Source organism: Phocoena sinus, chromosome 8, assembly GCF_008692025.1.
Source record: "Phocoena sinus isolate mPhoSin1 chromosome 8, mPhoSin1.pri, whole genome shotgun sequence".
In the NCBI taxonomy this organism is placed as follows: Eukaryota; Metazoa; Chordata; class Mammalia; order Artiodactyla; family Phocoenidae; genus Phocoena; species Phocoena sinus.
The window spans coordinates 46465754-46493650 of record NC_045770.1 but is presented as its reverse complement, the minus strand read 5'-3'; the positions used below and the strand labels follow the sequence as shown (position 1 = coordinate 46493650).

Sequence of the window (27897 nt, the reverse complement as noted above, 5' to 3'; positions counted from 1 at the left end):
AAGCCCTAAGCCAGGCTCTTGAGACTACAAAAACTGACAGAACGACATTCACAGAAAGACAGACAAGATGAAAAGGCAGAGGGCTATGTACCAGATGAAGGAACAACATAAAACCCCAGAAAAACAACTAAATGAAACGGAGATAGGCAATCTTCCAGAAAAAGAATTCATAATAATAATAGTGAAGATGATCCAGGACCTCGGAAAAAGAATGGAGGCAAACATCGAGAAGATGTAAGAAATGTTCAACAAAGATCTAGAAGAATTAAAGAACAAACAAACAGAGATGAACAATACAATAACTGAAATGAAAAATACACTAGAAGGAATCAATAGCAGAATAACTGAGGCAGAAGAACGGATAAGTGACCCAGAAGACAGAACGGTGGAATTTACTGCTGCAGAAGAGAATAAAGAAAAAAGAATGAAAAGAAATGAAGACAGTCTAAGAGACCTCTGGGACAACATTAAATGCAACAACATTCACATTATAGGGGCCCCAGAAGGAAAAGAGAAAGAGAAAGGACCCGAGAAAATATTTGAAGAGATAATAGTCGAAAACTTCCCTAACATGGGAAAGGAAATAGCCATCCAAGTCTAGGAAGTGCAGAGAGTCCAATACAGGATAAACCCAAGGAACAACACACAGAGACACATAGTAATCAAATTGGCGAAACTTTAAGACAAAGAAAAATTATTGAAAGCAGCGAGAGAAAAATGACAAATAACATAAAAGGGAATCCCCATAAGGTTAACAGCTGATTTCTCAGCGGAAACTCTACAAGCCAGAAGGGAGTGGCATGATATACTTAAAGTGATGAAAGGGAAGAAACTACAACCAAGATTACTCTACCCAGCAAGGATCTCATCCAGATTTGATGGAGAAATTAAATCCTTTACAGACAAGCAAAAGCTAAGAGAATTCACCGCCACCAAACCAGCTCTACAATACATGCTAAAGGAACTTCACTAAGTAGGAAACACAAGAGAAGAAAAGAACCCACAAAACCAAACCCAAAACAATTAAGAAAATGGTAATAGGAACATACATATCAATAATTACCTTAAACATGAATGGATTAAATGCTCCAACCAAAAGACACAGACTCGGTGAATGGATACAAAAACAAGACCCATATATATGCTGTCTACAAGACACCCACTTCAGACCTAAGGACACATACAGACTGAAAGTGAGGGGAAAGAAAAAGATATTCCATGCAAATGGAAATCAAAAGAAAGCTGGAGTAGCAATACTCGTATCAGATAAAATAGACTTTAAAATAAAGAATGTTACAAGAGACAAGGAAGGACACTATGTAATGATCAAGGGATCAATCTGAGAAGAAGACATAACAATTATAAATATATATGCACCCAACATAGGAGCACCTCAATACACAAAGCAACTGCTAACAGCTCTAAAAGAGGAAATCGACAGTAACACATTAACAGTGGGGGACTTTAATACCTCACTGACACCAATGGACAGATCACCCAGACAGAAAAATAATAAGGAAACACAAGCTTTAAATGACATAATAGAGCAGAGAGATTTAATTGATATTTATAGGACATTCCATCCAGAAACAGCAGATTACACTTTCTTCTGAAGTGTGCACGGAACATTCTCCAGGATAGATCACATCTTGTGTCACAAATCAAGCCTCAGTAAATTTAAGAAAATTGAAATCATATAAAGCATCTTTTCTGACCACAACACTATGAGATTAGATATCAATTACAGGGAAAAAAACATAAAAAACACAAACAATGGAGGCTAAACAATACGTTACTAAATAATCAAGAGATCACTGAAGAAATTTCAAAGAGGAAATCAAAAAATACCTAGAGAGAAATGACAATGAAAACGTGATGATCCAAAACCTATGGGATGCAGCAAAAGCAGTTCTAAGAGGGAAGTTTATAGCTATACAAGGCTACCTCAGGAAACAAGAAAAATCTCAAATAAAGAATCTAACCTTACACCTAAAGGAACGAGAGAAAGAACAAACAAAACCCAAAGTTAGCAGAAGGAAAGAAATCATAAAGATCAGAGCAGAAATAAATGAAATAGAAACAAAGAAAACTATAGCAAATATCAATAAAACTAAAAGCTGGTTCTTTGAGAAGATAAACAAAATTGATAAACCATTCACCAGACTCGTGAAGAAAAAGAGGGAGAGGACTCAAATCAATAAAATTAGAAATAAAAAAGGAGAAGTTACAACAGACACCGCAGAAATACAAAGCATCATAAGAGACTACTACAAGCAACTCTATGCCAATGAAATAGACAACGTGGAAGAAATGGACAAATTCTTAGAAAGGCACAACCTTCCAAGCCTGAACCAGGAAGAAATAGAAAATATGAACAGACCAATCACAAGTAATTAAATTGAAACTGTGATTAAAAATCTTAAAACAGGGCTTCCCTGGTGGCGCAGTGGTTGAGAATCCGCCTGCTAATGCAGGGGACACGGGTTCGAGCCCTGGTCTGGGAAGATCCCACATGCCGCGGAGCAACTAGGCCCGTGAGCCACAACTACTGAGCCTGCGCGTCTGGAGCCTGTGGTCCGCAACAAGAGAGGCCGCGACAGTGAGAGGCCTGCGCATGGCGATGAAGAATGGCCCCCGCTCTCCGCAACTGGAGAAAGCCCTCACACAGAAACGAAGACCCAACACAGCCATAAATAAGTAAATAAATAAATTTATTAAAAAAATCTTAAAACAAACAAAAGTCCAGGACCAGGTGGCTTCACAGGTGAATTCTATCAAACATTTAGAGAAGAGCTAACACCCATCCTTCTCAAGCTCTTCCAAAAAATTTCAGAGGAAGGAACACTCCCAAACTCATTCTATGAGGCCACAATCACCCTGATAACAAAACCAGACAAAGTTACTACAAAAAAAGAAAATTACAGACCAATATCACTGATGAATATAGATGCAAAAATCCTCAACAACACACTAGCAAACAGAATCCAACAACACATTAAAAGGATCATACACCATGATCAAATGGGATTTATCCCAGGGATGCAAAGATTCTTCAATATACGCAAATCAATCAATGTGATACACCATATTAACAAATTGAAGAAGAAAAACCATATGATCATCTCAAGAGATGCAGGAAAAGCTTTTGGCAAAATTCAACACCCATTTATGATTAAAAACTCTCCAGAAAGTGGGCATAGAGGGGACTTACTTCAACATAATAAAGGCCAGATACGACAAACCCACAGCAAACATCATTCTCAATGGTGAAAAACTGAAAGCATTTCCTCTAAGATCAGGAACAAGACAAGGATGTCCACTCTCACCACTATTATTCTACATAGTCTTGGAAGTCCTAGCCACGGCAATCAGGGAAGAAAAAGAAATAAAAGGAATACAAAGTGGAAATGAAGAAGTAAAACTGTCACTGTGTGCAGATGATATGATACTATACATAGAGAATCCTAAAGATGCCACCAGAAAACTACTAGAGCTCATCAATGAATTTGGTAAAGTTGCAGGATACAAAATTAAGGGAGAGAAATCTCTTGCATTCCTATACACTAATGATGAAAAATCTGAAAGAGAAATTAAGGAAACACTCCATTTACCATTGCAACAAAAAGAATAAAATACCTAGGAATAAACCTACCCAAGGAGACAAAAGACCTGTATGCAGAAAACTATACAACACTGATGAAAGAAATTAAAGATGATAGAAACAGATGGAGAGATATACCATGTTCTCAGATTGGAAGAATCAATATTGTGAAAATGACTATACTACCCAAAGCAACCTACAGATTCAATGCAACACCTGTCAAATTACCAATGGCATTTTTTACAGAATTAGAACAAAAAATCTTAAAATTTGTATGGAGACACAGAAGACCCCGAATAGCCAAAGCAGTCTTGAGGGAAAAAAATGGAGCTGGAGTAATCAGACTCCCTGACTTCAGACTATACTACAAAGCTACAGTACTCAAGACAATATGGTACTGGCACAAAACCAGAAATATAGATCAATGCAACAGGATGGAAAGCCCAGAGATAAACCCACACACCTATGGTCAACTAATCTATGAGAAAGGAAGCAAAGATATACAATAGAGAACAGACAGTCTCTTCAGTAAGTGGTGCTGGGAAAACTGGACAGCTACATGTAAAAGAATGAAATTAGGATACTCCCTAACACCATACACAAAAATAAAGTCAAAATGGATTAGGGACCTAAATATAAGACTCGACACTATAAAACTCTTAGAGGAAAGCATAGGAAGAACATTCTTTGACGTAAATCACAGCAAGATCTTTTTGGATCAAACTCCTAGAGTAATAGAAATAAAAACAAAAATAAACAAATGAGACCTAATGAAACTTAAAAGCTTTTGCACAGCAAAGGAAACCATAAACAAGACGAAAAGACAACCCTCAGAATGGGAGAAAATATTTGCAAATGAATCATCGGACAAAGGATTAATCTCCAAAATATATAAACAGCTCATGCAGCTCAATATTAAAAAAACAAACAACCCAATCCAAAGATGGGCAGAAGACCTAAATAGACATTTCTCCAAAGAAGACATACAGATGGCCAGGAAGCACATGAAAAGTTGCTCAACATCATTAATTATTAGAGAAAATGCAAATCAAAACTACAATGAGGTATCACCTCACACCAGTTAGAATGGGCATCATGAGGAAATCTACAAACAACAAAAGCTGGAGAGGGTGCGGAGAAAAGGGAACCCTCTTGCACTGTTGGTGGGAATGTAAATTGATACAGCCACTATGGAGATCAGTATGGAGGTTCCTTAAAGAACTAAAAATAGAAGTACCATATGACTCAGCAATCCCACTACTGGGCATATACCCAGAGAAAACCATAATTCAAAAAGACACATGCACCCCGATGTTCACTGCAGCACTATTTACAATAGCCAGGTCATGGAAGCAACCTAAATGCCCACCGGCAGACAAATGGATAAAGAAGATGTGGTACATATATACAATGGAATATTACTCAGCCATGAAAAGGAACGACATTGGGTCATTTGTAGTGACGTGGATGGATTTTGAGACTATCATAAAGAGTGAAGTAAGTCAGAAAGAAAAACAAATACTGTATATCAACGCATATATGTGGAACCTAGAAAATGGTACAGATGAACTGGTTTGCAGGGCAGAAGTTGAGACACAGATGTAGAGAACAAACGTATGCACACCAAGGGGGGAAAGCGGTGGGGGGTGGGATGGTGGTGTGATGAATTGGGAGATCGGGATTGACATGTGTACACTGATGTGTATAAAATGGATGACTAATAAGAAAATAAATAAAAATAAGTTAAAAAAACAAACTGTTCTAAGATGACAAAAAAACACAGAAAAACAAAAAACTGACAGAATAGTTACTGTCTGTGGAGGATCCTATTAGAGTGGGTAAGGTAAAAATAAAAGCCAAAAAAAAACCTCATCAGGAGTGTGATAAAAGCCATGGCAGTGGAATAATCATGGGGATACAATGGAAAAAGCCTATATTTGGTCTGGAGCTGTCAGGAAGGCTTTTCAGAGGAAGTGACACTGGCGCTGTCAGAATTAAGAGGAGCAAGGGACCAGCAGGCACAAAGACCTGGGCTGAGAGACAGCCTGGTGTGCCCTGGAGATCTGTAACGCATTTGGGGTAGGCAGGCACAGAGCACACGGTGGAGGAGAGATGAGGCTGCTAGGTTGAGAGGCCCCTTGACAGGGGCCATGGACCTTGCACGAAGGAGTGTGCCGTTTGTAGTACAGGTGAGAGGAAGCCACAGAAAGCGTTTTAAGAAGCAGAGTGTCCATGTTTTAAAATTTTCATCTGGTGGAGGCTGAAATAGAAGTTGGACTGGGGGGGAGGAGAAAATGGAAAGAAGGCAATAAATAAACGTCCAGGGCTTCCCTGGTGGCGCAGTGGTTAAGAATCCACCTGCCAATGCAGGGGACACGGGTTCGAGCCCTGCTCCGGGAAGATCCCACATGCCACAGAGAAACTAAGCCCGTGCGCCACAACTACTGAGCCTGCGCTCTAGAGCCTGTGATCCACAACTACTGAGCCCACATGCCACAACTACTGAAGCCCACATGCCTAGAGCCTGTGCTCCTTGACAAGAGAAGCCACCACAATGAGAAACCTGTGAACCGCAACGAAGAGTAGCCCCTGCTCACCACAACTAGAGAAAGTCCATGTGCAGCAACAAAGACCCAACACAGCCAAAAATAAATAAATAAATTTATTTAAAAAAAATGTCCAGATGAGAAAGACAAGATCGTGAACTTCGCACACACGCATGCACGCACACGCACACACACACACACACACACACACACACACACACCTGGTTCTGCCTGGACTGAAACACCCTGGCATGAATCACACCTGGTTTCCAGCTCCCAAAGAAGCCAGGTCTGGCTCTGCCAGGTTACCTTAGATATGCCCCATCCTCTTACTTCTCAGCTGTGGGAAACCCAAATAGCTTTTCATTTCCAGACTAACCTCAAACCCAGAGTTTGAGGTTATTAAACACTGTCTGTGAGGTTGTGGTCCTGGAACCTTCCTCCCAAACGATGTGAAAAGTACAGGGAGTACTACATGCCTGGACCCACACACAGCACAGCCAGGGCCATGCGGCTGGAGGGCATCAGGGCTGCAATGGGTTCCGCAATCAGAACTTTAAATTAACACAGCAATTACAGCCCCCAGGGGAAAGGGAAACTGGCATTGACTACTGACTTTATATACAAATGCAAAAAAAATCACAACCCACAGCATGCACAAAAGGAAATAAGTGTTTAATGTGCCTTTGTTGAAATAAAAGCTCTTACTGGGAAAAAGACAGAAGCTCCTGTGGAGGGTAGGGTGAAGGTAGAGGACATATTGTCTTTCAAATTTCTTGAACTCTTATTAATATGATGTCAATGTCAGTAAAAGGGTAAGAAGCTCACTAGCATTTACTGGGTGCCTACTATGTGTCCGATACTGGGTTAAGCAAGCACTTTAGATATATTTCGTCTCTTTTAATCCTCAAAATGACCTCAGGAGGTTGGAACTGTTATCCTCCTTCCATAGACTTTGGGAGGCAAAGATCACCTAGCCTTCCCGAGATCACACAGCTAGTAAGCGGCAGCGGCAAGATACAAACTCATGTCCCTCAAATTCCATTCTAAAGCCTGAGCTCCTCCCACTGTACCCCCTGTTTATCTCTGTATGGAAGTGTGAACAGCTGTACCTCCACAGCTGGCTGGGAAGTCACTGAGGAAGTCACTCCCCTAGTGTCCTGTTCATATCTCTAGGGAACGTTAGACGGGAAGGAGCCTTGGAAGCAATCAACTCCGATCCCCCAAGATGGGGATCAGAGATGAATGGGGATCACTTGCCCACGACCCGCAGCTTGAGAGGAGGGCCATCAGTCTATAAGTAAGGTCTCCTCTCTTCCTGGCCAGTGTTCTCTTTGCTATATCAGGCTGAGGTCTCCTGTCTCAGGAGTCAATGATTTCCTGCGAAAGTTTGCTGTTCTTGTTTTTTTAGTAATGAGATTTCTATTTTCGCCTGTGTCTAAAAAGGAGGTAGGGAAGTAAGTAATAACGCCTTTTCCCCTAGCAGATTTACTCAATGGAAAAGCATGATCTGTGTCTCCCTAATGTACATAATCTGCTTCCACAAGATCCTACAAGAGAATGAGTAAGAAGTGATTAAATCACAGTGAAATGGTTTCATTTACAATTAGCGCTCAGTGTCTTGAAACACAAACCTCCCACCTAAATATTTATCCCAAGATAAACATCTCCCCCACACGTTGCCATGACCAGCTCCTGCTGCCACAAAAGCATACATCTAAACACACCCGTATCCAGAATATAAAAGCTTTCTATTGGGTCTGGATTCAAATCTAATTTTCTCCCAAAGGAAGAAAGAATTCATAAACTCAGTTACGCTGATCTCAGTGATGTCCAGAAATCTCTCTTTTCTATGAGTTCATAGAAAAATGTTAAAGGGAATAAAAGTGGAAAAGCAGAAAACTTTAAGGTGAGAGAAGCCTGAATATTCTTTCAAATTAAGTGATAAACAGGTTTGTTCTAAGAGTCAGATGATTCGAAGTCTCTAAGATGGGCAGATAACTGGGACACAGTCCACCAATTATGCTTGGCATTGGTGGGTGACTGGAGACTGGGTGCGGTTAGCTGGAAGGGGGAGAGAACTGAATGAGCAGAGCTGATAGGAATCAGAACCCACCTCTGGGCATGTGATCTGACCATCTACTATCAGACAGAGAGAGTGGACGTGAGGCCAGAACCGACCTTTGGCCTCAGGTCAAACCTTAGCCACATACAGGTTTCTGCCCCAGCCCCCTCTATTCCCCCACCAGTAAGAACCATGGTTAAATGAGAACCATTTGAGAGGTCCTTGACACAGGAAGAAGAGACAACAAAATCAAGACTGCATGACAATCTTTGGTGCTTAGGCCAGACTCCTGCAAGGAAGTCTCCTGGTACATTGGATCCTGCCACGGAGGAGATCAGGCTTGGTGGAGTTCCACAGAGCATATTAGCTTCTGGCACTAAAGGCCACCCCAGTTTGGAAAGTAAGAGAGTATGGGGTTTCCTAAGCTAGAAGGCTTCTGAGTCTTATTTCCTTGAACCCCAGGGGCCCTGATGTCCTTCAAGCTGCAGATGTATAGAGTGACTGCCATGTATGCAGAGGTCTCACCTCTCATACTCACTGGCTGTGTTCCCAGTGTTTGGGTCAACAGCTTTAGCATGTAACCACCATATGCTCAAATGACACTACTGGGATCCCAGGCTTCTCGCACTGACTGGGCAGGTGGCAGCCATCCAGCCCATCTTGGTTTTCTTAAGGTACTGCCTTACCTCTGCAGAGGCGTCAAAACCCACCAAAACAGTAGTGTTCCATAGGTACCTAGAAGTCATGCATTCCGATCCTGAACTATCTCACCCCACCTACTGCAGACCTTGATCCTCACTCTTCTCTCTTTTCACCTCTTTTCCGATCTGTCACGTTACACCTTCAGTCATGCTCTCCAACACGGTACACAATCCAATTCTTCTTGGTCTCCACCACTGGCCCACCTCCCCGTCAGGTTCTCCTCTCTCCTTCTTGGCTTGGGGTTTCCACCACTGATACTGCAGGATGCATCTCTCCCTCTCGATTCAGCTGCAGGATCTCACCTCCAGGATTAGAGCCCCCAGACTTGAACACTTACTGCTGATGGCAAGAAATGGGGGAGAAAGTGTTTCTGACTCCCCAGAGGCTTAACATCATCATGTTCGACAACTGGGAATCCAATTAAGTGAACACAATATACTCTGTTTCACTGGGGTAAAGAAAGGCACGTGTTAGTACATCCTAGAAGAATGAATGCATAGTATATATTCAAATTTAGTATAATTTTCAATAACCCTTATGCGACTCTAATGGACTGGATACCATGTCCTGACACCATGCAGAAAAGAAGAGAGCTGGAAGAAAGTGTTCTCACTCACTTAGTAAGGAAGATAAGAAAGCAATAGCAAAATTAACAAGACAGTTTAAGGCAGACCAAAACCAAAATAAAACACAAAAACCAAATAAAAATTCCTCAGAAAAGGTTATTTGACCAAAGATGCTAACGAAGCCCTTGCTCTCTGAGAGAGCTAGTGGGAACTACATTTCAGAGGCAAAGCCAATGGAATACATGCTTTCCCCATGGAAAACAGAGACCTAAGAGTCCCTCAGATCTACAAACCACTGGCTAAATGGATGCAAATGTGTTTACAACCCTCCTTCTTTGAAGCTACAATATTATGAAATGTTTACAGTGTTAAGACCCCTTATAAAAACTCACTTTTGAAGAGGATGAATTAAAGACCACTGCAGTTATATTACACAGGGTAAGTTACACAAGATCAAAGACTTGGGACACCCACTGCATAAAACCAAAGATTTCTTACAATTTTGCAAGAACTGTAAGACGACTAGCCTCCCAAGAATTTTCATTCTGGGAACCTTGTTTTCATCATTGAACTTTCTATGTTGTCCATGGCTTCATGGTTAGAGTCATATCACGTGACTGATCATCTTGCCCAGATGACACCAAAAAATGCAGAGAAAACAAGAGTTGGCTTACTACGGTATTCTTATTGCTGATTCTATTACAACTTTACCTCTTCTTAAAAATCTTTCCATAGTTATTTACCTAGACAAGTGACTGATACTGGGTCGAATTAGCCAAGAAAATCATTCCTGTAAGCTTCTGACTTTCTATTTTCCTTCTCCGGGAATCATGGTTCGTAAAGACAAACCAGGACTCAGCAAAGAGAAAGGCAAGCGAAAACCCAATCCAACAGAGAAAGTGACAGCACTTGTCTATGGAGGCCAAATCTGTGAAAGGTTCATATAGCATGAACTTCAAATTCTTGTTTCTATTCCACCTAAGTCTTCTCAGAAAACAAAAGAGAGGAAGGAAGGGGAAAAAATACCTAAAGGAAGGAAATTCTCATCTAGAAAATATACTTCCAAACCATGAACATTCTTTCCATTTTCGGTGTAAGGAATTACTGTTTTTCCAGGGAACTGAGAGAAAGCACTGAAGAAGAAGGAAGTCCCATAAACTCCTACAGGTGTTAAAATAGCGTCTCACCCACGTCTTTGTGTTGGGGGGCAATGATGTTAATTACTGCCTGGGAGGCTGAGCAATGTCCCCATCATGATAAAAACGCCAGCAAACGTGAGCACGACTCAGTGCATTCTCTCCACTTTCGGAGATAAAATTATAATCAGAGTGTTGCTTTGTGAGAGGAGAGCCAGAACAAGGATGGTTAGTTAGATAAAGGTCAATGACAGCAATATTCACAATAAAACACTTCAGAAAAACAGAGCCCAGGTCAGTAATTCATCACATTTTCACCAGTCCCGAAGTACTCCTTTGGGAAACTCCTTTGGAATTTCATGTTTTGAAACATCTTGCATTTATAATAAATTTATTTTCCAATGTTTAAGATACACATAACTGGCAGACAGAACTTCTGCTACTAGCATGAGATCATCAGTATTAATAGTTTTATCTGGTTTAATTCTAGGCGAAGACAGAGGAATGTGACACAGTGATTAAGCTGTATACATTTATGGTAGAAACATATAAGGTTTCCATTAGGGTTTTTTTTAGAATATTGGCAATAAACCTTGGATTCCTTTTGCTGCTACCATGGAGCTCAAGGAATTCTGTAAGGGACACAGTCGTCCACTTCCTAAGCACCTCTCACATCTGTGTCCACAGCACCACTGGCCACCTCAGGTCCTCCTCATATCCCTCATGGGAGCTGAATTCCTTGTTCTCTAGTCTCCCCGACTCTGCTCTTGTCTCCTTCCTTGGGCCGGAGTGATCTGTCTGTAGCTTGAATCCCACTGTGTCCCTTTCCAGTCACCTTCAGGACTAACGTCCAAGTCTTCCCCCAGGCCAAGAGCAGCCCCAGACCCCTAGGCAGGTCTGGCCCCTGCCTGCTCTCCAGCGCCATCCCTCCACACACCCTGCCTTCCTTCAGAATCACCGCAGGTCCTCACAATACCGTGCCGCTCTGCTGTATTTGCTTGGAATATCTTGCCCCACTTCGTCCACCCAGGGAATCCCTATATATCTTTTAGGTCTTAGCACCAAGAAAAAACAAGTAGTTACCTCGGAAAAGAGGTCAGAGCAAATTTTTTTTTACTTTATGCAACACATTATCTGTGTAATTTAATATAAGGACCAAAGGTCACCCACTTAAAGAAATGTCACCTTGTTTCTCCCCACCAAGACAAAAATTACTTGGACGTTATTAATAACACACTTTTAATACAATATAAAACCTATTATACTGCATTACACTGTGAGCTTGCAAATCTTTCTCTTCCTCTGAACTCTAGGTTCCCTGACAGCAAGGACCATGACTGATTCACCTCTTCATTTTTTGAACCCAGCACAGTGCCTGGAACACAGTAGGTGCTCAATAGATGTTTCTGAATAAACCACTGGATGGTCTCAGGAAACCTGGACTGAGTCCTGTTGCTGTCCCTTACTATCCAGGAGACCATGGGCAACTCACGTAGGCTCTCTGGGTCCTGGTGTCTCCCCTATAAAGCAAAGGTAGTAACGTCTGCCTTGTGAGCATCAAATGAGATGACCAGTCAGGAAGCCCCAAAGGTAAAACACAAACATTCCATTTCCTTGTTATTATGAAGGGTGCGGAGGAAGGACAGGAAGTAACTGAAATAAACAGTGGTGATTAACTATGGCCGGGGGCGGGGCGGTGACTCGGCAGGGAAAATACATGCTGAGTCGGGGTGAATCTGAAGGTGAAGGACGCAGGGGACTCGTCCTGTTCATTCTACACTCAAACCTGATTCCCAGTCCAACCACCCCCCTCCTCTCCCTGCTCCCTCCCTCAGCCCAGCCGCTGCCCTCTCACGCTCCCACTGCTGCAGGGCCTCTAACTGGGCTTCCCAATTCCACTCCTGCCCCCTCCAGTCTGTTCTCCACATGGCAGCCAGAGAGATCTTTCATGAACGTAAAGCCGATCACATCCCTTCCTTGCTTAGAACCATTTAATAGTATCCCGCTTTCCGGAGTACGGAACCCAGCCCATATCCCACAAATGCCAAGGTCCTGCACATAACTGAGATCCCCGAGCCATCTCCACCCTGATTTTAGGCAATTCCCCCCGCTCACTCCTACTGGACTGCCTGCTGTCAGTTCCCAGAACCTGCCATGCCAAGGTGTTTGCGGCCTCCGGCTGTTGTCTCTGCCCAAAGCACTCTTACCCTGGCTTCTCCGCCCGCTGGCTCCTCTTTCCCTAGGTCTTTTCTCAAATATCACCTCTTAAGAGGTCTTCTCTCACCACTGAAGTAGACCCTCTATTATTCCCTCATGCCATACACTGTTTGTTTCTTCTCTACCACTAATAACCCATCTGTACACTTTTGTTTACTTACTGTCTTTCTCACTAGGTTACATATTTGATAAGAAGGATCGTAGCTGTCATATCTACTATGTTATTCCCAACACCTAACAATGCCTGGTAGATGGTAGGTGCTCAATAAACATCTGATAGTTGGATGGATGGACAGATGGATGAACACATGAACAGATGGACGGACGGATGGATGGATGGATGGATGGATGGATGGATGGTTGGATGGGGAGGCAGAGAAGGAAGTAAAGAAAGAGATGAGATCCGGGTCAGGAAGCAGGATTCTGTGCGATATAAAGGTCTGTTAGGTTGGCAGCCCTAGACATCCTAGCGATACCATGAAGACCCTCAGGATGTCTTGGATAGAGATCTGTAAAGGAGAGGAAGCCATGGAAACAGGAGGTGAGGGAGCTATAGGCAAAGTTTACCTTCTTCATACTTTTTTTCTCTGCTTGGGAATAATAAATACAAAGCACCTATAAGAGGACCTGACATGCAAGGCATTAGGTAAGTGTTTATTATAATAATAATTAATTAGAATTTATTATTTCTAACATTATTATTCTAGCAATTATGAGTCCCAGAGGAGGCAGCTGACTCTGTGCGCATTTGACGAGTAGAAGGTCACAGAACATTGAACAGCTCAGTCAACAAAAAAGCAGCTGAGGATGCTCAAGACCCTGCAGCCCCACAGCCAAGGCTGGTTACTGGAGGCTGCACTGTCCCCCTGCTTGGCATGCCCTCCCTCCTGGCACCACCTGGCCAGCTGCCCCACTGGCACCCATGCCATCCTCTCCCACAGGCATGGCTAGGCAGATTCCGAGGCTCCTCAGACACGAGGGGAAGCTGCTGCCAGCTCTTGAAGTGTGAGAACAGGGGAAATCTTTCAGCTCCGACAGGCAGATTTAGAAGGCTGTTTCTAAAAATGGCTGTTAATAGGCTTTTCTTCACACCATCTCCCTCTGCACCTGCTTTATCAGGAGGCAACTGCATTGCTATTCACTGTCCTGTGACCAAAGTGATTTCACCAGTCAAAACAAATAATTATGGGCTAGAAGAGCCCAAAAATAAAAGATAAGGGAGGGTCTGACAGGAGGGCTGAGCTTGCTGTCAAATGGTTGGTGGACTGTCTTCAAGATCATGTTACTGCAGAGAAAAACAGAAATCCCAAGATGAAGGTGGGCGTCATGAACATGTCCGTTCATCGGAAATGGACACACAGGAGTGATAGCACGAGCTGGGTCAGCAGATGTTTAGGTTTGCAATATACATTGTTTAACATGAACACGTGGGCTTCCCTGTTTCCATGTTTTGGTTATTGTGAATACTGCTGCTATGAATATAGGGGTGCACGTATCTTTCTGAATTATAGTTTTGTCCGGGTATATGCCCAGGAGTGGGATTGGTGGATCATAAAGTAATTCTATTTTTAGTTTTCTGAGGAACCTCCACACTGTTTTCCATAGTGGCTGCTCCAGTTTGCATTCTCACCAACAGTGAAAGGGTGTTCCCTTTTCTCCACACCCTCTCCAGCATTTGTTATTTGTAGACATTTTAATGATGGCCATTCTGACTGGTATGAGGTGGTACCTCACTGTAGTTTTGATTTCTCTAATAATTAGCGATGTTGAGCATCTTTTCATGTGCTTTTTAGCCATCTGTATGTCTTCTTTGGAGAAATGTCTATTAAGGTCTTCTACCCATTTTTCTTTTTTTTTTTTTCTGCCCATTTTTCCAATTGGGATGTTTGTTCTTTTGGTATTGAGTTGTATGAGCTGTTTGTATATTTTAGAGATCAAGCCCTTGTCTGTAGCACCACTTGCAAATATTTTATCCCATTCCATAGTTTGTCTTTCCATTTTTTTATGGTTTCCTTTGATGTGCAAAGGCTTGTAAGTTTGATTAGATCCCATTTGTTTATTTTTGGTTTTATTTCTATTGCCTTGGGAGACTGACCTAAGAAAACATTGGTACAATTTATGTCAGAGAATGTTTTGCCTACGCTCTCTTCTAGGAGTTTTATGGTGTCATGTCTCACGTTTAAGTCTTTAAGCCATTTTGAGTTTATTTTTGTGCATGGTGTGAGGGTGTGTTGTAACTTTATTAATTTACATGCAGCTGTCCAACTTTCCCAGCACCACTTGCTAATGATACTTTTTCCCATTTTATATTCTTGCCTCCTTTGTAGAAGATGAATTCACTGTAGGTTTATGGGTTCATTTCTGGGCTCTCTATTCTGTTCCATTGAAACAGATTGGAAGGGAAGAGGTAAAACTGTCACTATATGCAGATGACATGATACTATATATAGAAAACACTGGGCTTCCCTGGTGGCGCAGTGGTTGAGAATCTGCCTGCCAACGCAGGGGATATGGGTTTGACCCCTGGTCTGGGAAGATAACACATGCCGCGGAGCAACTGGACCTGTGAGCCACAGCTACTGAGCCTGCGCGTCTGGAGCCTGTGCTCTGCAACAACAGAGGCCGCGACAGTGAGAGGCCTGCACACCGCGATGAAGAGTGGCTCCTGCTTGCCACAACTAGAGAAAGCCCTTGCACAGAAACGAAGACCCAACACAGCCAAAAATAAATAAATAAAAAGAAAACGCTAAGGACTCTACACAAAAACTACTAGATCTAGTAAATTAATTCAGTAAAGCAGCAGAATACAAGATTAACATTCAAAAGTTGGTTGCATTTATTTACACTAACAATAAAATATCAGAAAGGGAATGTAAAAAAACAATACCTTTTAAAATAGCACCAAAAAACCCAAAATACCTAGGAATAAACCTGACCAAGGAGGTAAAAGACTTACATGCTGAGAACTGTAAAACATTAATAAAGGAAATTAAAGAGGATTCAAAGAAATGGTAAGACACCCCATGTTCTTGAATTGTAAGAATTAATATTGTTAAAATGGCAATACTACCCAAAGCAATCTACAGATTTAATTCGATCCCTATCAAAATACCCATGACATTTTTCACAGAACTAGAACAAATAATCCAAAAATTTGTATGGAACCATAAAAGACCCAGAATTGTGAAAGATATCCTGAGGGGGAAAAAAAAGGCAAGATGCATAACTCTCCCAGACTTCAGACAATACTACAAAGCTACAGTAATCAAAATAGTGTGGTATTGGCACAAAAACAGACATACAGATCAATGGATCTTATCTGCTCAAAGACAAAGGGCTGGACAAGATGACCTCTTCATAGTCTTTTGGGGAATGCTCATCCTGGGTTCTTATAGAGGAGAGATGCTCATTTAAAATATGCATATGCAATTAATTTATTCATTACCCAAGGCAGAGTGTATGGAGGCTGGAGGACTATCTAAACTCCCTGCTAGGTGAGGTGGGCCCAGTCATGCCCTCTTTAGCTGGATTTGAAGCAACTTTTTAACTTTAATGCTAAACTACCCTAGCAGACATTCTCTTGTCTTGCTGTCTTGCTATCATGATCTCACAAGACTGGGAGTGTTGTAGTGATGGTTGGTAGATAGATAGATAGATAGACAGATGAGAGACAAAAAGACAAGTTAATGGATAAAAAAATCCAGCTACTTTGGATCAATGTTCCTTTCAAAAACTTTGGTTAGAATGTGCCAAAATGTTGGGGCAAAATCCTGAGATTCCTTTGGGAATCTCCCTTCAATACCAGCTTTAAATTCTGGAAGTACCAGGTTTTCAAATGGCACTCTGTTTTCTGCTGCTGAAGTCTTTTTAATTTCATTTTCTTTCAGACAAACATCTACATCATCCAGCTTAAGATCCATCAAGTACCCAGAAATTATTTGTAAAGTCTCTATTCAACCTGCCTCTTCCTGGATTCACTCCTCTCTTATCAAGTCTCTGCCAAAATCCGATGTATCCACACCCATGGAGAATGAGTTTGGATTCCTCAGTCTTCCCCTCTCCTTCTGGACTGGATTCTCCAGAAGGGCAAGGACCATGTCTAAACCCTATTAAGTCTGTGCCCTCTTCTGAGGCCCACACAGGGCTTCACACTATGTTAGAAACGGAGCAAAATTTTTAGAGCTCTGGATTCGCTGAGAATTAATTGAGCACTTACAATGTGCTTACATACATTATTTCATTTAATCATTATAGCACCCTGTGAAGTGGTTATATTTTGTTATCATCCCCATTCACAGATGTGGAAATTGAGGCTTAGAGAAATGAAGTGCCCTTCCCCAAATCCCACATATAGTGGATGGCTGAGCTGGAACCGGAACCTTGGGCTTTTCTGACTCCAAATCCCTAGATCATAGCCAGTGTGCTCTGTTGCCTACTATCTGGTCACAGGCTGTGCCCTGGTGATGGGGGGAGGGGGAGGGGGCACACACAGCTGATTCTAGCTGACAGCTTTCCTTCACCACCAGAATCCTTTAACCTGTTACTAGTTACAGAGGTCTAAATCTAGGGTCTTAAGCAGCCTCAAGGATGAGAATAAATCATCTGATCATAAAGGTGCTGTTCTTTAGATGAAATGCACCTGGTACAGCATCAGGGCAGAAAACTCTCTTAAAGAAATGGGTTCCTGGGCTTCCCTGGCGCAGTGGTTGAGAGTCCGCCTGCCGATGCAGGGGACACGGGTTCGTGCCCCGGTCCGGAAGGATCCCACATGCCGCAGAGTGGCTGGGCCCGTGAGCCATGGCCGCTGAGCCTGCGCGTCCGGAGCCTGTGCTCCGCAACGGGAGAGGCCACAACCGTGAGAGGCCCGCGTACCACAAAAAAAAAAAAAGGAATGGGTTCCTGAAATTTTTATGACCAAAATAAAATATTTCTCTTGGCTTTCAAAATCCTCCAAGCCCCGTGGAGAGATCTAAGCATAATTATATTGTCACCATCTTTTTAGAAGAGATGGCAGATGGAGTTGTGTACTGTCAGTGTTCACCAGAGCGGTTTCTGATGTGTCCAGGAGGCAATGTGAAAGTAATTCACATCACTAACTTTTATTGAGAGTATACTATGAAGAAGGCATCGTGCGAGCCATGCAGTGCCTAAAAGGGGGTGCTGGCTCTGAAGCTGACATCCAGATGGAGACAGACACATGCGTTATGAGTATATACTGAAACCAAATGTAGAAAAGGGCCATGACTACACAGGCTACGTGCCAGAGGAGTGCAGAGGGTGAACGAGCCACTTGCATGGGGCATTATCAAGGAAGGTGGCATGGCAGAGGTGGCCCTGGAGAGCTGAACCCTAAAGATTTTGATAAGTGAACCCACTGTGAATGGTACCCCCAGGAGTTGGGAAACACAAAAGGAAGGAAAAGAACAAAATAAAAGGGCATGTCACAGTCCTAGAGATCTATCATTAACTCTGCTTGTAGATTAGAGGTTTTGTAAAATTATTTAGCTCTCTGAAAATGGGGCCCCTTACAAGGTATGGGCCTACTGCTCAATTTCTGCACATTCAACCACTAAAGGTGGCTGTTCTCAGAGAGAAAGCCATTCTCTCTCATGGTTTGACCTAGACGACTTCTCCTCCATCACCTTCATCTGCCGACTGCTCTTCCACAGAGTCAGTGATGACAGAACTACCAGAGGGAAGAGTGTTTCCGCACCCCTCTCCCAAGCTCCCGTAGCACTAGTACACGTTCTTCACATCACACCGCCCTTCTGAACTGAAACCGTCTGCTTACTAACTGGTCCCCACCTCCACCCCCTCACACATAAGCTCCTGAAGGCAAAAGAAGTGTTGTATCCACCACTGAGGTTCCACTGCCTAAAATATATAATAGACACTCAGCAAATGTCTAATGAATAAATTTAATAAATAAACAAATGAGTCTTGGGAGAATTACACAAATTTAGAGGGCCAAGAGGAGGTATCCAGTGATTTTCAAAGTTCCCTCCGAGTCCCAGATTCTGATTCTAACAGAGCCAGCGGGTATGGTCATAGCCCATCAGAGGACCACAGCAGGGACTGTCCCCCGTATAACTGGCAAGGCCCCAGAGCATCAGACTTTATATACCAGTGTAAGTGAGAGGGCACTTACATACTGGAAGTGGCAGTACAGCAGAAGGGGTGAGGATGTGGGCCCTAAAACAAGATGGCCCAGGTTCAAGACCCAGCTCTGCCACTACGAACTGCCAGACCTCCAGCAAGTTAGCTAACCTCCTTAAACCTCAGCGTTCTCATCTGTAATACGACAGTGTATGTCAAAGCACTGTGATATTGTATTAAATGAGTTAACGTGTAGAAACTGCTTAGAACAATCCATGGCACATCGTATGTCCAAAAAGATGCCAGCTCTTATCGTTATGACTTGGATTCCTTCCATAAGGCGTTCTGCTACTGAAGGAAATTCAGTATAATATGAATCTAGGTTGGAATCCTCAACACCTCCTTCAGAAACCGGACAAAGTGGGGATGGGAACCGTCTACTGTGAATGGAGACCCAGCTCCACTGAAGTCATGAGGGAACATGACAGCCTTTGTCTCATGGGGAAAGTCACTGCACAGATCGACAACTCAGAAGAGGTGCCACCTTGTGCAGATGCTGCCTCCCTCCTGCTCTTTTCTGAAAGAACAAGGCAAAACAAAACAAAGGAACAAACAGGGTCTGCCTTCTCCAGAGTTCCACACCACAGGGGAGTGTGTTTCAGGACCATTATGCTACGGGCTTCATGGAGATTACTACCAAACAACGATACAGAATCCAGACAAAATGCTTTAAAAAGAATAATATTCTCAAGTTGCTAATCATTCAACTCTATCCCCTATGGTCCCTCTAGCTTTTCATATCACTTTTGAAAGCAAAGCAGCTTTAATTTTCTCTTATTCAAGTTCCTCAAAAGCTGATGATCTTTCTACCCCAAAACCCTCTCCTCAAATGACTGAGTACTTTTTACTCTTTACTTTGTCCTTTGGGTAGGAGCTGTGTTTTCACCAGGCTGCCAAGCAACCATCTGGGTACAGAATGAATGCATGCTTTTAACTGCTGACCCTGGCACCCCCAATCATGGGCTAGCCCTCAGATTTTCATCACACAGTCATAGAGCATCTTTTGTGCTCTGTGTCACAGAGGCAGTGAGACACCACCCCAAGGATTTCCCAATGTATTATACTTTCTACACATCAAAGTGAAGATCTGGAAGCTGACTATAACCTCGTCTTTGCAAACAAAAGTGCCTCACACCATTGACCCCTTTGCAATGGCCACATGAATCAAAACGCCTTCTCCCCCTGCCCTTCACTATAAGACTGGCATTGGAAAGGAGAGAGTAGATGATAAAAGAAACCTTTGGTAGAAATGACACAAATGCAAAGTAAAATAAAGCCGTAACCCCCAGAGCCTACAGAGGCCCAAGAGGACCAAGAGAAACTGGAAACAGAGGCTGGAGATGAGGCTGAAAAAGCATCCACAGAAACTCCATATAGAGAGTCCAGATTTAGATTGACTTTGACACCATTTGGCCCGTCTGAGCCAGACAACATGAATTTCTGTGTGGGATTTGCCCTCCAGTGCTGCTGTTACAGTCTCTAGATACTGCTGTTTACCACTGTTTTCAGGACAGGTGGAGGGTTCTCATGTTGACATTTTATTACATGAATCTAAACACATTGCCTCTAGAAGATAAGAAAATATATGCAAGCAAATCTTGAAATAAGACTATTTTAGAGGCATTTCCACAGGATCAGAGTGCCACCCTTGTGTTACAGATGGGTCAACTTCCAAAAGTTGATCTGTTATTTACTTGGCTCTAGAAACTCAATTTCCAACAGAAACCGTAACCTAAAATTGAAAAGACAATGGACCATTAAAGAAAATTATATAAAGAGGAAATAAATCTCCCATAATTCCACTGCCCTAACATGATCATTTTCACACATTTAGTTCCCAGTCTTTTTATAGAGCTACATCTTTCTACAGTAATGCTCATGGATATAGATTCCACTTAGTGTTTTGCATTTTGAATTAAGCATTCATAAACATAAGCCAACATTTCTGAAATCTTCATAATGATCACACAAATGCTAATCTAACACATAATATACTTTCTTTGGAGAACAATTCGACTGTTTATAACAACATGTTTATGAGAAATCACTTTCTGAGCATCCGTTTTGGGTTCTAGGAGTAGCAGATCTTCCTCCTGTGCTCCTGCATCCCATCCCACACTTCCTTGATTTCCTGACCCCGAGATACGAGGCAGTTCCTCGTCTTAAGGCAGTTATGATGTCTTAGCCCAGTTGGGCTGCTATAACAAAATACCATAGACTGGGTGGCTTACACAACAGAAATTTACTTCTCACGATTCTGGAGGCTGAAAGTCCAAGACCAAGGTATGGCCGATTCAGTTCCTGGTGAGAACCAACTTCCTGGCTTGCAGATGGTCATTTTTCTTGCTCTACTTTCACATGGCAGAGAGGGAGAGGATTAGTGGCCTTTCTCTTTTTATTAGGACACTAATCCCATCATGAGGGCTCTACCTCCCAAAGGCCCCCCCTCCAAAATACCATCACATTAGGGAGATAGGGCTTCAACATATGAACAGGGGTGGGGGTCACTGAATCTATAACACGGTTTCCCGTATCTTCAGCAGGGGTGCTGCAGCACGGGGAAATCAGAGAAGTTCAGAGCAGGGATGGGGGCTACCAAGACTCAAAGTAGAGGGTGGGAGTTCTAGGAAGTTGGAGATGCTGACAGAAGCCGGGGTTTCCAATCTCTGGCCCACAGCCTGGACACCCCCCACCCTTTGTTTTTTTCTGTGAGCCTCAAGAATGTCTCCATCCATCTCTGCTTTCAAGGTACCATCTGTGTCTCCAGAATAGGGTCTCCTTTTCCCCAGGCTTGGCTGGTAAAACTGGAAATAACAAAGGGTGAACATCTGTGTTGTGCTTCTCCAGTCTTCACAGTAAGTGGGCCTCTGGGCACACAGAGGTCTGATGTGAGATTTATCCACATTCCAGATACAAGTGATCTTGGGCATATAAACCCCATAGAGGAGGATACCGGGGAAGGAAAAGCACCAGAGGAAAAGAAGGGGGGCTTTGGTGAAGGAGGAGGGGGAAGGGAAAGGATGAGAGGAAGAAGCCTCAGTAGATGTCTCTCTGAATGATTCACTCATCCAATGACTGTTTACTGGGTACCAAACTATGGACCAGGCACTGTTCTAAGTACCTTGGATACATCAATGAACAAATAAAACAAAAATCCCTGCCTAAATGGAGCTTACATTATAGTGGGGAAATGCACATAATAACCAAGAGGTATGGTAAGTAGGAAAATTAAACAGTATGTTAGGAAGTATCAAATACTATGGAGGAAAAGTAGACCAAGAAGGTTGAAAGGGCTGTTTACAACTTCCCATGGGTGGTCTGATAGGTCTCATTGAGAAAGTGAGGAGCCTTGAAGAAGGTGAGAGAGTTAACCACATGGTTATGTAGGGGCTATGTGCTCTACAAGAGGGATTAGCCAGTGCAAAGACTCCAGGTAGGAGCATGCTTGGAGTGTTTGAGGCCAGCATGTTTGGGCAGCACGTGAAGCTGAGGAGTAGCAAAAGATGAGGTCAGGGAGGGTCAAATCATGCAGGGCATGGTAAGAACTTTGACTCTGCAGGGTTTCCAGCGGAAGAGTGACGTTGATCAAATTTCATTTTACAAGGCTCACACTGGCTGCTGTGTGGAGAACAAGAGGAACACAACGAGAGCAGCTAGGGGGACACTGCAGTCATCCAGCAGAGAAATAGTGGTGCCTTAGGTCAGGGTGGGCCCCGTGGTGAGAGCAGAAGGTGGATTCCAGATCTAGTCTGAAGACAGAGCAACAGGACTATCCGGTGAATTGGACATGGGGTCTGAAAGAAAGAGAGTGGTTAAGGATGTGTGCAAGGTTTTAGCCTCTCAAGGTGTGGTCAACAGACACAGAGAAGCAGATTGAAAGAAACAGGACTGCAGGTTGGAGAGCCACTGGAAGGCTCCTGCCTAATCTAGACACAAGACGATGAAGGAGTGAACAAGGCTGGTGGTAGAGGGGATGTAGAGAAATTGATGGATTTTAAAGGTTGGGATAAAATTGACAGTAAATCAAATTAAAATTTCAGATAAGCATTTTATAGCAGTTTCCCCAATAGCAATTCTTTCTTTCCTTAGTGGTACAGAATTTTTAAGTGGATATATGGGTGCCCGGCTAAAGATTACATTTCCGAGATTCTCTTGCAGCTAGGTGTGGTGTATGACCAAGCTCAGGACAACTGGATGTGAATGGAAGTGATATTTGCAACATCCAAATTGCGTATTTTCCCTTCCGACTGGCTTCTGTATGGAATTATGGCAGAGCCTAGAAGCAACCATCTTGGACCACGAAATGTAAGATGCACACTGAGGATGGCAGAGCAACAAAATCAAGCCACATACCAACCTGCGATTGCCTACCCAGACTTGTTCATGTGAAAAGTACACTTCCGGGCTTCCCTGGTGGCGCAGTGGTTGAGAGTCCGCCTGCCGATGCAGGGGACGCGGGTTAGTGCCCCGATCCAGGAAGATCCCACATGCCGCGGAGCGGCTGGGCCCATGAGCCATGGCCGCTGAGCCTGCGCGTCCGGAGCCTGTGCTCCGCAACGGGAGAGGCCACAGCAGTGAGAGGCCCGCGTACCGCAAAAAAAAAAAATACACTTCTATCTTGTTTAAGCCTCTGAGTCTGGGGTTTACCTTGTTGAAGTTGCCTAACCTTTAGCCTAACTAATACAAGTTCTTTTAGCTGTTCCAAGCACAAAGCCCTAACACCAAGTGTTATCAATCCCATGAAGCCAGGACAGTATTTGACAGGGAAGGATTTTTTTTTCTTTCTTTCTTTGCGGTACGTGGGCCTCTCACTGCTGTGGCCTCTCCCGTTATGGAGCACAGGCTTCGGACGCGCAGGCTCAGCGGCCACGGCTCACGGGCCCAGCCACTCCGCAGGATGTGGGATCTTCCCAGACCGGGGCACGAACCCGCGTCCCCTGCATCGGCAGGCGGACTCCCAACCACTGCGCCACCAGGGAAGCCCCAACAGGGAAGGATTTAATTCCAACCTGCCTCTGCTTGTTTGTTCTTAAAATATCTGAACAGTATTTGAGCTTCAATGCCCTGAGTCACTGCACAAGAGGCTTAGATCTAGAGCAAACTGCTGCTTATGGAAATAATGTTCCCTTAATGCATTGCTTCTTTATCAATCAAGGAGGCCCAACCCAACATCACGTCTGAAGCAGAGGTCTCAGGAAGACACATTATGTTATCGGCCTTTGGGACACAAAACAGCATCTGCAACAGACTTCTAATTCAGTGTACAACCCAGCCAGCACCTCCTGATTGATCAGTAAGCCAAGTGTGTGATGACAGACTCCCCCCAACCCAAAGGAGGCAGGATCCAGTTCTAAACTGGCACCGAACAAAAACATACTTTAGTCAAAGGCAAATCCCAGCTGTGTGGGAGTCTAATAAATTACCACTGCACGTAGAAGGATTGAGCTAAAACCTGCGTGGCCTCACATGTGCAGCCAGCACTGTAGTGCAGGCCCCCAGGCCTTAACACGTTTACTAATCTACATGCATCTAGTCCACATGTGAAGGCGGTCACCACGCCTTGCAGTTTATGAAGGCCCCGCTGCATGAAATGCACTGGTCCATATTCACAGTGACTGGACCAAGTACGCTTCATTCATTCTTTCCCTGACCATCAAGCTGATGGTCTTTCCCAATCATCAAGCTGATGATTAAGGTCAAGTAGGTGTATTTCCTCCCAATAGGCTATTTGTAGACATTTCTCTAGACAACAAGAGCATGAGGCTAACTGTAAAGCAGTGACATTAAGATCCATAAAATTGAGAGGAAAGGGGTTAGGACTCGATTGAGATCATTCAAAGAGCAAATATTTATTGAGCAGCTCAAGTCAGGCATAGAGAATATTGTGTGACAAGACAGTCTCTGTCCTCAAGGTGCTCAGGATCTAGTGTGGGAGACAAATCAACCAGCCATGACAACAGGGTGCTCAGTGCCAAAAGGAAAGAAACATGGAGTAAGAAGACAAATGGGAGGGGACTCAAGTCTAGTTTGGGGAGTGGGAATAGAACATCCCTTCTCAAAAGAGGCCAGAGATAAGCTGGGGCCAGCAACGTTTTGATGGCTCACTTGCTACTACATGAATAGGATGGGGATGATTTGTCCTATGAAGATACCCTATAAAATGGGGTTGATAATTGTTTAATGTAAGTAAAATATGTCTGATGTCTTGTAATATGTAATCAGATTTACTCTGTTGCCACAATCTACATGGATAACAGAAGAGGTCATTATGTAAATTTTAGAAGAAAGGCACAATATTAGTTTTGTTTTTTTTTTAAAGGGAAGTTGAAATTGATGTATTGCTGAATTTGCATCAATCAGAAAATCTAGACTCCTGTAGGGAACCTGGAATCATCCAGTTCCAGTTCTGTCATCGTTCTGAATGTGCCTGAATCAGTCAAAGCAGATGTGAATGAGAACTGTCATTGTGATTCCGTGGACTGAAAATCTGGAGGGGGGCTTCCTCTGCCTACTTCTGCAACAAATGACAATCTCTGTGGCATCTGACTTTCTCTGCCTGTCTCTACATCTGAAAATGAGATGCTGGATGAGAACAGTGGTTTTCAAAAGCTTTTTTTTTTTTTTAATGACAATCCACAGCAAAAACTGGCATTTCACATGGTGACTTGGTATAATACTTATCTTTATTAAGTTTAATACATTTACTATTTTTTCATTCTATTCTAACCCATTTCTTTAACATAAAAGTGCTGGTTAGACCCAAGCTAATTTCACGTCCAACAATTCCAGACTAGGCCATATCTAAGGGAGCTTCCAACCCTGATTCTGGAACTTGTCAACACGATCATCTAATACTTAGTGCCGTACAGTTTTCAAAATGATTTCACCCCTGCGATCCTCATAGCAGTGGTGTGACATGGGCAGAGAGGCTAATGAGATTCAGCACAGATCGCACGGCGAGGTTATGGCAGAGCAGGGACCAGACCCTGACTGCACAAGAGCAGTGATGCTTGGCCTGTGCAGCAGCTCTTCTTCTCTCAGAGAATTCCATCTCCTGACGACCCTCTGCCCTCAAGCTTCAACTGAAATGCCTCTCCTGATCTGTCAAAAGCGGGAGGCAAACCCAGAGAACATGTTCGAAGAATGTAATGTTAGCTTTCATGTTCATGCCCTTGTTACACCCTTCAGGAACTACCCAGTGCCTGCCACAAATGCATGAAACTCAGTCCCTGCCCTGGAGGAGCTCGGAGTCTAGCAGAAAAAAATCCACCCACAGACCCACCCACTAAGTACTGGTCCCTTTCAAAGCTGCCCTTCTCTTGTTTTCTCAGTGATAACCTCAGTTGTTCTGTTTAACTCAGCAAGTCTCCCCATCTGGCTGATGGAAAGTGCCAAGCGCCAAGCCTTCCCTGGACACTCTCTGAGTGCTGGAGGTCAGCAGGACAGCAAGAGGGTGGCACCTCAGTGGGAAGAGAGGGGCAGCTCCTAGGCAGTGATGCTCCCTCCATTGTCTCCCCTCCTTCCCCAAGGGCGAATGCTGGAGGCCAAGAGCCTCTCTCAGCATCACTCCAGATACCCTCCTCACCCCAGACCAGCATCAGCTGACTTCAGGGATACACAAAAAAATCTTTAACATCATGAAAAGTTCGGGCCCCTAGATTTATGGATAATGACCCATTTATATTATTTAGGAGGAAAAAATTACATCAAGAACAAGGGCAAGGGGCAAGAGTGCTTTTAGGGAACCATAAACTTAGGGCTAAAAACAAAAAAAGAGACATTCAAGTCCTCCTTTTATTTTTTTTTTAACTATTCATAAAGCATTAAGTGCTAACTATAATATGCCAGTATTTCTAAAGCAATGATCGCTCGAACAATCACGGTCAGTAGTGGGAATTTATTATTTTGCTTTCCAGCATCTATCCCTCCTCCCTCTGATGACAATACACAGATTTACTGGGGGGCAGGGTGGGGAGCCATATTCCCTTTATTCTAAGCCAGTTGGTATGGGTGTCCCTAACCTAAACTCTCTCTTTAAATCCAGGGGTGAGCCCTGACTTACTTAAATTATGGTGACCGGTTTGGGGATGGAAGGGAATCCAATCAGAGTCCATGAGACAGAAAGACTCTTTTTCTGAGGCTCCAGAGAAAGTGTCCTTTCTCTTCCACAGGAGCTACCAGAAGAAAATGTCTTTCTATCCCTGGATGGTGTGGTATGAAAAAAGGAGACGGGGGACTGTGGCAGAATCCGGGTGAAAGACTCTACTGGATGGAGTCTGAAGGTGCAGCTGACCTTGCAAAAGCAGAGCAGAGACCCAGAGAGAACCTGCACCCTTAAGGATGCCATCTGGACTGCTGGGTCAAACCCTTCCTTCCTCTAGATATTCAGCTAAAGAAATCTCTTATTTCCTAAGCCAGTTTGAGCTGAGTTTTCTAACATTTGCTATCAAAGTAAATTTAAATTCGTAAAACACCTTACCTATCCCAAAGTAGTAATATACAAAGGATCTCGGGTTTCTCTGGGGGGAAGCAGGGATTGTAGTGTGATAGATGGAGGCTGAGAGAAAATTTTCTTTCTTAGTTTCTATTAATTCTGCAGGAAATAATCACAATACTTAGTATCTATATAATTGCTCCTATTTCTCAAAAACACCTTTTTCACAAGTACTTCCTCACTTGAATTTCACAATCCTGATTCAAAGAAATTATTCAAACTTTTATTTTGTAGTAATTACTTATTTACCAAGCACTTTATATAGTTTAAAATTTGATTTCAAGTTCAGTAATGCATTTGATTGTCACAATAACAGAATGTGGTAGGAATGGTGGGTCTGTCATAATATCCACTTTAAGCAGGAGAAAGTTGAACCTCAGAGAAATTAAACGAGATGCCCAAGTTAAATCAAGG

The 27897-nt window shown here is 43.2% G+C and overlaps 1 protein-coding gene across 4 annotated transcripts in view; it reads right to left on the bottom strand.

Moving 5' to 3' along the window:
* Positions 1-27897, bottom strand: part of ME3 (malic enzyme 3) — a 297110-nt gene that overhangs the window by 170649 nt on the left and 98564 nt on the right. The gene's annotated exons all lie outside the window — the stretch shown is intronic.